This window comes from Acomys russatus, chromosome 9 (genome assembly GCF_903995435.1).
Source record: "Acomys russatus chromosome 9, mAcoRus1.1, whole genome shotgun sequence".
Lineage (NCBI taxonomy): Eukaryota > Metazoa > Chordata > Mammalia > Rodentia > Muridae > Acomys > Acomys russatus.
In genome coordinates, this window is record NC_067145.1 from 12,531,678 (window position 1) to 12,542,353 (window position 10,676).

Below are 10,676 nucleotides of genomic sequence, written 5' to 3' on the forward strand. Positions count from 1 at the left end.
CAGGTGCATCTCTAACCACACAAGTGAAAATCCTGTCTATATATTTAAAAAAAACCCTCAAATCTCTGAAGAAAGAAATTAAAGAAAATATCAGAAGATGGAAAGATCTCCCACGCTTATGCATAGGTAAGATTAGCTTAGTAAAAATGGCCATCTTAATCAAAAGCAATCTATAGATTCAATACAATTCTCATCAAAATACCAATGCAATTCTTTACATACCTTGAAAAAAAAATTCTCAACTTCATATGGAATAACAAAAAACACTGAATAACTAAGGCAATTATACACAATAAAAGACCTTCTGGAAGTATCTCTATCCCTGATCTCAAATTGTACTATAGAGCAATAGTAATTAAAACTACTTGGTACTGACAAAGAAACAGACTGGTGGATCAATCAAATCAAGTTAAAAAAAAAAAAAACAGAAATAAACCCACATATCTAAGCATATTTGAGTTTTGATAAAGAAGCCAAAATCATACAATGGAAAAAAAGAAAGTATTTTCAGCAAATTGTGCTGATCTAACTGCATGTCTACTTGTAGAAAAATGCAAATAGACCCATACTTATCACTCTACACAAAACTAAGTTCAAGTGGATTAAAGATCGCAGCATAAAATCAGACATACTAAATCTGCTAGAAGAGAAAGTGGGGAAGATCCTTGAGCTCATTGGCACAGGAGACAACTTCTGTAACAGAACACCAATAGCTCAGGCTCTCAGAGCAACAATTAAAAAATTGGATGACATGAAACTGAAAAGCTTCTGTTAGGAAAAGGGCACTGTCAACAGAACAAAAGGACAGCCCACCAACAATACAAAGGACAGAGGGCTAATATCCAAGAATCCTCAACAGAGAATATACAATGGCCAGGAGACACTTTAAGAACAGTTCCATGTCTTTAGTGATCAGGGAAATCAAATCAAAAGGACTTTGAGATTCCATCTTACACCTATCAGAATGGCTAATATAAAAAAACTCAAGTGACAGCACATTCTGGCAATGATGTGGGGAAAGGAGACTACTCATCCATATCTTATGGGAGAGCAAACCCATAAAACCATTTTGGAAATCAATATGGTGCTTACTCAAAACATTGGAAATAAGTGCTTCCTCATTACTCCACTATACCACTCCTGGACATATAGCCAAAAGATGCTCTACCACACAACAAGGATATTTGCTCAACTATCTTCATAGTATCTTTATTCATAATAGCCTGAATTTGAAAAGAACCTAGATGTCCCTCAGACAACAAATGGATAAAGAAAATGTGGTACATTTACAAAAATGGAATATTACTCAGCGATTAAAACAAGGATATCATGAAATTTTCAGGCAAATGTATTGAACAAAAACAACAAAAACATCATCCTGAGTGAGTTTACTCAGACCCAGAAAGACATGCTTGGTGTATATTCACTTATAAGCAGATATTAGCCATACAGTACAGGATAACCACACTTTAATCCAAACCCAAAGAAACTAAATAGTAGAGAGGACACTAGGGAGTATGCTTAATTCTCATTCATAATTGCAATAGAATAGATGCTGAAAGTGCTTAAAGAGTGGGAACAGGATGGGAGTATTCTGTAGAGTTCCCCAGAGGGGGATTGATACAGATGCTGAGCCTCATTGCCCAACTTTGGGCAGACAGCAAGGAGTCTTAGGGAAAAGTTGAGGGACAGAAATACCTGAAGGGGATAGGAGTCAACAAATCTGGGTGCAGGGAGATCTGCAGAGAGGGATGTATCAACCTGCAGAGAGGGAGGGATCATGCAAGTGGAAGACACAGAGCTCCTACTGAGATGCAATAGATAGGCAGCACAGTCTCCATATGAGCCCCATAACATATGGAGTAGAGGCTGCCGATGATATGGACTCTGTTGCCCTCTCATTGATCACTTCTACCTGTTGTGAGGGCCATGCCAGACAACAGAGGAAGAGGATCCAGGCAGTTCTGATGAGAATTGATAGTTACTGGTTGGATGGTAAGGGTGGAGGACTCCCCCTTTCTCAGAATTAGGGGAGAGGAAAGGGGAGAAAGAGTGAAGGATGATGGGACCTGGAGAAGATGAATGAGGGGGCTGCAATTGGGATGTACAGTGAGTAAGTTAAAAATTAACATATATCATATATTATAATACATATATATAAATCATAAAATATTTTGTGTTATTATGTGATTACTGACCTAATAAACTGAATTTAAATTCTCCAGGGAGATTTATATTCTTTTTCACTTACTAAAAATAATATTTTCAAAAATTTTTATTTCTCAACATTTGTAATATAAAACTGTATGTTATAGTGTGGTTATCCTATATTTTTTAGCTAATATCTGCTAAGGTAAGTATATACCATGAATGTCTTTCTGGGCCTGGGTGACCTCACTCAGGATGATACTTTGTAGTTCCATTCATTAGTCTGGAAATTTCAAGATTTCCTTGTTTTTAATACCAGTAGTATTCCATGTGTAAATGTACCACATTTTTAAATCTGTTCTTCAGCTGAGGGATATCCAAGTTGTTCCACATTCTGGCTATTATGAATAAAGATGCCATGAATATAGTTGAACAAATGTCTTTGTTGTGTGGTGGAGCATCTTTTGGGCATATGTCCAGGAGTGGTATGGTTGGGCCATGAGCTAGCACTATTCCCAGTTTTGGGAGAAAGCACCAGATTGATTTCCACAGTGTCTGGAAAAGTTTGTATTCCCACCAGCAATGGAGGAGTGTTCCTCTTTCTCCACACCCTTGGCAGTAAGTGCTGTCATTTGAGTTTTTGGTCTTAGCCATTCTGATAGGTATAAGGTAAAATATGAGTCATTTTTATTTGAATATTCAAAATGTGTAAGACATTTCTTTAAGTTTTTCTAGGCCATTTGATATTTCTCTGTTGATTTTATTTGGATTATGTGGTTTGGTGGCATTCAATTTCTTTGTGTGTACGTGTGTGTGTGTGTGTGTGTGTGTGTTTGATTTAAAAGAAGTATGCTTTTATTTCCATGTTTCTCAAATTAAGGTGGCTGAATTGGCTGCTTTGAGAAGTGATTGATCAAAGAGACAAATCCCATATGCTCATCTGACTCCTCCAACTCTTCCTTGGCTTCAACCTTGTCTGTGACTGCAGTGGCAAAAGGACCAGCAATGGTGGCTGCAGCCACAGGGTCAGCAACCACAGATGCAGATGGATCAGCCAGAAAAGGCTTTTACCTTTGCAACAAGAGGAAAGGTGTTATCATTCTCCAAAGACCAAGCCAGGACCCTCTTGAACCCATTGATGATAGGGTGTGGCACTGAGGCAACAGTCGGGTAAGGGATCTGCAGACAGACACTGACAACATTTTGGGCACCCTCTAGGAAGCAAGAGTGCAGTGTGTACTCTGTGATGTCAAGCACTTCAGGGTTATAAATACTGCTAGTGTCAAACACCTGCTGGGGGAGAGATTCAGCATGTTCAGTATTGTGGCCCAGCTGACTCCTACTTTGTCTCCAGTTTTATCAGATGTACATCACTCCACATTTCAGTGGTGCTTCTGGAAATTTCAGTGGCTGTGCCCAAAGCCTGCAAGAACAAGGTCGTCTCAGGCCCCAGACCAGTGTTCTGAGCTGGCACAGTGACCTCACAGGGGTTGATGGCACCAGCATGAGCATCAGCTGACACCTCTTTGGCCAGCAGCAGGTCCCTAATCTCAGTGAAGTCCTTCTTAGTGAACACAAAGCCCACATTACCCTGGATATGAGGCAGCAGCTTCTGCAGAGCGAGGTTGTTTTTCACGTGGCCCCTGATGGTCCTAAACATCATGGTGTTCTTGCACCACGGCCTTCGCTCATGGGGACAAGTGGATCAGCTGCATCTGTTTGGTGCCCACAGTGTCTGTTCCCACAAAGAAACAATTTGGGTAATCATCCAAAAGTTAGATGATCTTAAGGAAGTAGTTGAACTTCCCGGTTGCCCTATCTTCCCTGTGCATCAGGGCATTCCTCAGGGCTTGCCACACAGGGTTTAACGACGATGTCACTCTAATGAGGACGCCTGGTGAGAGCTTCTCGTGTTCTTTACATATTTTGAATATTAGCCCTCAGTCAGTTTTAGGGCTGGTGAACATTTTTTCCCCAATAATTTCTGCTCTGCTTAATGCCTTTTTAAAATCTGTAACATTCCTCTTTAAAGTAAGTGATATAATATTTTCAGCAAAAAATAGGACTTTTTTTTCTGTCTTTCTTTTTTCCCCCTCTTCTTGGCACTTAAATGGTAGGTCTCTCAGCTTTTCCTTGCCTTGTTCTCTCAATCTTTGCACCGACATAACTTAAGTTATTAATTATACTAATATATAATATAATATACTTTTATACATAATACTTTGTATAATAATATTAATTATACAAACATTAAAATACAATTTGTTAAATCTGTACAATTTACCATGACAACTGTCTTAGCTTGAGATAATTATTGTTATTTCTCAGTAAGAGACTTCAAGAAAAAAAGGGCCTTGGCGTTGGAAAACCATAAACCTATATACTTGCTTTTGTTGTTTTGTCAAAAATACACAGTATCTATGTCTAGGATATATACAATTCAGTTTTTTTTTCTTGTGGCTCATGTTTCTCTTTTAATATATGATAGCTCAAACAATTGCTTTACATGAAACAAAAGAAGTATATGTCTGTTGCCAGCTATATGTTCCTTTTATTGATTTATAATTGTTTTCAGAATACCAGTTAATTTACACTAAGTTTGAACTGCATCTATTTCTGGAGTTAGCACACTGTGTTCACTTAATTGTTTTTCTTGATTTCAATAAGTTCCTGGAAGGAAGCAGATTCTTCATCTGTTCACTGCAGTTCAAGGCAGTGTTTGGGACAGTTGATTGCTAGTACATCTTAACAATGTGAGCATTTGTTATAAAATATTTACTTTGATATGGTCTATGTCCTTAGGATCTGCAATCAGGTTTAAGTAGACTATAGTGGTTTTAAATGATACTATGTTGGATTGCAAAACCTTAAGCAGCAGTTATTTGAAGTACTGAGACTTGTATGGAATAGTTGGGGGATGAGGTTGTCAGGAGCTACACAAGAACACTATCAAGGCTAGAGGTTCTGGATGCAGGGGAGCCTGCACAAACTGATGCACCAACTAAAGACAATGCAATCAGAGAACCTAGACCCCCCAGTTCAGATGTAGGCAATGGACAGCTGATTCCCCAATGTGGGGAAGGGAGGTGGAGAGAGGGAGACTGTCTCTGACAGGAACTGTGGTACTTGTGATTTGATCACTGCCTCTTGGCTGAGAGGCTCTGTTGGAACACAGAGGAAGGGAATGTAGATGAGCCAAGATAGGCTGTGGTCAGTTGGGGGGGGGCAGGTCCTCACCCCACCGTCAGAGGTCTAGGGGAGGAGAATAGGGCAGAAGAGCAAGGGAGTATAGAGGAACAGGAAGATAAGAGAGAGGGGATTACAATCGGAATGTGAATACATTATAATGAAAAAATAAATAAAAAATGTAAAATTTTCAAATTTACTAAGTAAAAAAGACACAGAATAACCAAATTTTATTTCATCAAGCTAGGACATATCAACAAATGGTGTGTTCAAGACTCTGAGGTCCTAAATCCAACCACTGGTTACTTCACAGCAAATTCCATGAAAGATAACCCTATTTTCTGTAACTTAACTCTCAGATTATTATATTTACACAAGATATCAGTGAGTAACTAATTGGAAATAAAGTCTCATCTATATTAAAGAACTGCCATTAACTCAGAATTCTCTAAGTCAGGCATAATCTGGGTTTATTGGAGTTACCGTTTTCAGTTCACATTTTTTTTTTCTGAAGTGATATAACCATAAAAAAACAGGACATGGGACTGCAGTGGTGGCCTAGTGGATTATTTCACTTGCTGGTTTTGCTGCAGAACTGTGTTCATATTTAAAGCCAACATAGCAGCAACAGAATCCATATTTCTAGTTCCAAGATATCAGATACCCTTTTCTGAGCACCTGCAGCAGCAGGCACTACACACTGCCTATAAATGCATACATGCAAGCAAACCATTTATACACACAAAATAAGAATAGACATCATGTGAATCATTAACAGAAAAAAAAATTGGCATATGTGGTATTATTGGCCAAAATATTTTACAAATTGATAAAAAATAGCCTGAGATAGTAACCAGTTGATGAAACTATTGAGTATAAGTTAAAGGTATTTGCATGGAGCTAAATCAGTTCAGTTTTGGTCCTATGTTAAGTAAGATGAATTTTTAATTTTCCAGATAAATAGTAATAACATTATTTTCAGAATATAAATTACATCATATTGACTGTAATAATGATTCCTTATCAGTAAGTACTACCTGTATGGTTGAAGCAATTTTAAATAACAAGAAAATAGGGCCAAGTGCAGTGGCCCATGCCTGTAATCTCAGCATTCTTGAGGCAGAGGCAGGCAGATCACTGTGAGTTCGAGGCCAGCCTGGTTTACAAAGCAAGTCCAGGACAGCAAAGGCTACAGAGAGAAACCCTCTGTCAAAAAAATAAAATAACAATGACAACAACAAAAATAAAACAAAAAAGGGAACAAAAACAAACAAACAAAAAATTCATAAAAACCAAAAAAACAATTAAACAAATAACCATATAATGCAGAGATAAGTCCTGCTAATACATTGGAATAAATGGAAAAATTATAATGTTTGAAATTTATAAATTATAATATCCAAAAGAAAAATCAATTTTATTAAAACAAATTAACTTGTAAAATGTAGTGTATGGTAGAGAAATATTTAGTCAACATCTGTTATGCTAATACATAATTTTTTATTAAACTTAATTGTGTCAATATGTGTCAAACATGCAAGTTTTTAAGCAAAATGACTTTAGTGACATAATGAACATATTGAAATTTTCTACTTTTCATTTCCCTTATTATTTTTCTTACTTAGAAAAACATTAAATTTAAGAAAAACCAGTTTGAAAGAAAACTAATGTTTCAAACATATTATACAAAGTAAATTTATTCTCAACCAGCATTATTTTATTTTTCATCGATAATAAAAAAGTTTGTGTACAAAACATGGGTCTATTCAACAGGATATCCAATAAGTCAAAGATGAATTATGTTTACATCAAACTTTAGTATTTTCTTATATAATCTTGAACTAAACCATAATATGGTTCAATATTAAGTAAATAGATGTTTAGGGAATGAGGCAATATTCTAGTAGCCAGTTATCTATTTATTTGTCCTGTAAATAATTTATTTTCCATTATTTTAAAATTGAAGTTAGCAAGAAGCAGTATGTGTAGTGTTAAAACTACAGCCTTCTAACTGTGAAACTAAAATTTTAGGACTCTAAGTTTCTTCTATCTTTCTTCTTTTTAATAAAACCTTTAAATCACATATCGAAAATTATAACTAGAATTTGCAAAAGTCATCAACAACCAACAAACTGATCTCCACTTATTATTAAAGGTTTCTATCAGTCACTGCATTTTTAATACAGAGGTCCTTATATTCATTATTTCAATAACCTTAAAATAATTGATTTATGCGTGCCTTATTCCCACCAAGATATTGAGTCTTATCAGATTAAAGAGCTGCCAGCCCCATCACAATAGATCTACATGCAGAGCCAGTTCTATACTTCTTTGTTCATCGATGCAGGTTCCCATGTTCCACAGGAGGGCCTGAATCATTGTGTAGCCAAGCATAACGCTGAACTTCTAACTTTCCTATCTGCATATCAAATACTCAGTTTAGAGGTACACACCACCAAGTCTAGTATAATCCTATGGATCAAAGGAAGGTCTCAGGCATGTTAGAAATGAACTATCCAAACAGAACTATATTCCTTGCTATGAGTTCTGTTTTCCTTTCCATTTTTTTTTGTTGACAAATTAGTATTATGAGATATATTGAGACAATGCTGCCGCAATCCCTAACAAAACCTCAGGTCACTATTGTGCCTATATTGGCTGAGGAAACACTGTTGTTCTGGTACCTAGAGGTTTGAAGGTTTCGAATAATCAACAGGGAAGAGCTCTGAGAACAAATCTGGTTAATATTGGACAAGGTTAACTCTATTTTTTATTATTAATTTATTCTTGTTACATCTCAATGGTTATCCCAACATTTGTATCCTCCCATTCTTCCCTCACTTGCATTTTCCCCTTATTCCCCTCCCCTATGACTGTTCCTGAGGGGGATTTGCTGAGGTGGAATTGCTGGGTCTTGAGGAAGCCCTTTTCTCAGTTTTCTGAGATAGCACCAGATAGATTTCCAAAGTGGCTGTACTAGTTTGCACTCCCACCAGCAATGAAGGAATGTTCCTTTCTCCCCACATCCTTGTCAGCATGTGGTGTCACTTGAATTTTTTATCTTAGCCATGCTGATGGGTATAAGATGGAATCACAGAGTTGTTTTGATTTGGATTTCCGTGATGACTAAGAAGGCTGAGCTTTAAGTGCTTCTCAGCCATTGGATATTCCTCTATTGAGAATTCTCTGTTTAGTTCCAAGCCCCATTTCTCCATTGGGTTATTTGGTTTGCTGGTGTTTAATTTCTTGGGTTCTTTATTTATTTTGGATATTAGACTTTTGTCATATGTAGGGTTGGTAAAGATCTTTTCCCAGTCTGTAGGCTGTTGCTTTGTTCTCTTCACAGTTTCTCCTGCCTTACAGAAGCTTCTCAGCCTCATGAGGTCCCATTTATTAATGGTTGACATTAAGGCCTAGGGTGTTGGTATTCTGTTCAGGAAGTTGTCTCCTGTGCCAATATGTTCCAGGCTCTTCCCCAATTTTTCTTCTAAGTGACTTAGTGTCTCTTGTTTTATGTTGAGGTCTTTAATCCACTTAGATTTGAATTTTGTGCAAGGTGACAAATACGGGTCCAGTTGTATTTTTTTACACACAGACCTCCAGTTAGAGCAGCACCAATATTGAAGATGTTATCCTTTTTCCATTGAATGGATTTGGTTTCTTTGTCAAAAATCAAGTGACCATATGTGTGTGGATTCATATCTGGTTCTTCAATTCGATTCCACTGATCAACCAGCCTGTTGCTGTGCCAGTACCATGCTGTTTTAATTACTATTGCTTTATAGTACAGTTTGAGATCAGGTATGGAGATTCCTCCAGAGCACCTTTTATTGTACAAGATTGTTTTAGCTATTCTGGGTTTTTTGTTTTTCCATGTGAAGTTCAGAATTGAACTTTCAATGTCTTTAAAAAATTGTGTAGGTATTTTGATAGGGATTGCCTTGAATTTGTACATTGCTTTTGGTAGGATGGCCATTTTTACTATGTTAATTCTCATGATCCATGAGCAAGGAAGATCATTCCATCTTCTCAGGTCATCTTCAATCTCTTTCTTCAAAGTTTTGAATTTTTTTCAAACATGTCCTTCACTTGCTTAGTTAGAGTAACTCCTAAATATTTTATATTCCTTTTGGCTAATGTGAAGGGTGTGGTTTTCCTAATTTCTTCCTCTTCAAGCTTGTCATTTGTGTATAGGAAGGCTACAGAATTTTTTGCATTAATTTTGAATCCAGCCAGTTTGCTGAAGGTGTTTATCAGCTATAGGAGTTCTCTGGTAGAATTTTGAGGGTCACTTACGTACACTATCATATCATCTGCAAATAGGGATAATTTGACTTCCTTCTTTCCCATTTGGATACCCTTGACCTCCTTTTGTTGTCTTATTGCTCTGACTAGAACTTTGAGTACTATATTGAAGAAATATGGAGAGAGTGGGCAGCCTTGCCTTGTTCCCGATTTTAGAGGAATTTCTCTGAGTATATCACCATTTACTTTGATTTTTGGCTAATGGCTTGCTGTATATAGCCTTTTTTATGTTGAGGAAAGTGCCTTGTGTCCCCGATCTCTCTAAAACTTTATATATGGGTGTTGGATTTTGTCAGTTGCTTTTTCTGCATCTAAGGAGATGATCATGTGGTTTTTCTCTTCAGTTTGTTTATATGATGGATTACATTGATGGATTTCCATATATTAAAACATCCCTGCATTCCTGGAATGAAGCCTACTTGGTCATGATGAATGATATCTTTGATGTGTTCCTGTATTCATTTTCCACGTATTTTATTTAGTATTTTTGCTTCGTTGTTCATAAGAGAAATTGGTCTGAAATTCTCTTTCTTTGTTGAGTCTTTTTGAGGTTTAGGTATCAATGTGACTATGGCTTCATAGAATGAATTTGATAATGTTCCACCCATTTCTATCTTTTGGAGTAGCTTGAAGCATATCGGTATTAGCTCGCCTTTGAAGGTCTGGTAAAATTCTGCACTGGCCCTGGGCTTTTTTTGGTTGGTAGACTATCAATGATTGCTTCTATTTCTGTAGGGGGAATGGGACTATGTAGCTTGTTTATCTGTTCTTAACCCAACTTTGGCAAGTGAAATTGCTCAAGGAAATCATCTATTTCCCTTAGATTTTCAAATTTTGTGGCATATATGCCTTCAAAGTAGGATCTTATGATTCTTTATATTTCTTCAGGGTCTGTTGTTTTGTCTCTCTTTTCATTTCTAATTTTGTTGATTTCAATACTGTCTCTCTGCCTTTTAGTTAGTTTGGCTAACAGTCTGTCTATCTTGTTGATTTTCTCAAAGAACCAGCTTTTGGTTTTCTGGATTCTTTGGACTGTT

The 10,676-nt window shown here is 36.8% G+C and overlaps 1 pseudogene; it reads right to left on the reverse strand.

The window, feature by feature from the left end:
* Positions 1–3,023: 3,023 nt before the first annotated feature.
* LOC127193579 (60S acidic ribosomal protein P0-like) lies at positions 3,024–3,980 on the reverse strand (annotated as a pseudogene).
* Between the last annotated feature and the right edge of the window lie 6,696 nt (positions 3,981–10,676).